This window comes from Bison bison, unplaced genomic scaffold, assembly GCF_000754665.1.
Source record: "Bison bison bison isolate TAMUID 2011002044 unplaced genomic scaffold, Bison_UMD1.0 scf7180017864080, whole genome shotgun sequence".
Lineage (NCBI taxonomy): Eukaryota > Metazoa > Chordata > Mammalia > Artiodactyla > Bovidae > Bison > Bison bison.
Window position 1 is genome coordinate 1,049,765 of NW_011494652.1, and position 822 is coordinate 1,050,586.

The 822-nt window shown below is 69.3% G+C and overlaps 1 protein-coding gene across 2 annotated transcripts in view; it reads right to left on the minus strand.

The window, feature by feature from the left end:
* The window catches only part of LOC104986922 (cysteine--tRNA ligase, cytoplasmic-like), an 11,253-nt gene that overhangs the window by 1,889 nt on the left and 8,542 nt on the right, over window positions 1-822 (minus strand). The window lies entirely within an intron of this gene.

The following is an 822-nucleotide window of genomic DNA, read 5'->3' on the forward strand; positions in this document are numbered from 1 at the left end:
GGCTGTGAGCCTGAGCCTCCCACTGCATGAAGGGCAGGCCTGACGGTCTGCAACGAGGGCCTGGGAGGTGGGTGGGGTTGCGGGGTAGCTGTGTCCCAAGGCTCTGGGAGAGACACCAAATCTTTACACCCTCCACCCCCACTCGGGGCACCAGTGACCCTTCCGCCACCCCGAGGCACTGCTGCACGCCTAACATGGCCGAGCTCAACGGCCTGCGCGGCCCCTGCACCCCTGCGGGCACAGGCTCCTGGTCTCAACGCCACCCCCACCCCGCTGCCGCGTCTGCAAGGCGACCGTCCTGCCGCCAGAGGACCTCCCGCTGCTCCCCGAGGGTCACAGAGAACTCAGCCCTGGGCCCGGCTACAGGCCACCCAGAGGATGCAACTGACCGGTGAAGGGGTGGGAGACGGCTGTGTGTGTGTGTGCACACCAGCGGGTGCGGGGGGACAGACAGAACCACCCAGCAGCTCCCGACTCCAGGCCCAAGTTGCGGACACACGGAAGGGCTCCTGTGGTCAGCAGCTGCCCAGGCCTCACCGGAGACACGCCTCAGAGCCCGCTGGGACGCCGCCTGCTGCTCCCCCCACCGAGACGCTGCAGGTCCCCACACAAGAGATGCCGCTGCCACGGGGGTGACGGGGAGCTGGCCGGAGCTGCTCACACGCATGCCCGGAGCCGGGGCGAAGGCGGGGCTCGCAGGACTGAAGGCTCGTGCGAGGGGGCGGCAGCGACAGGACCCAGCAGCGGGCACATGCAGGGGGACGCCCTCCAGGACACAGGGTCAGACTCGGACTTCCGCGTCCCCTGGAGAGCAGCTACTGC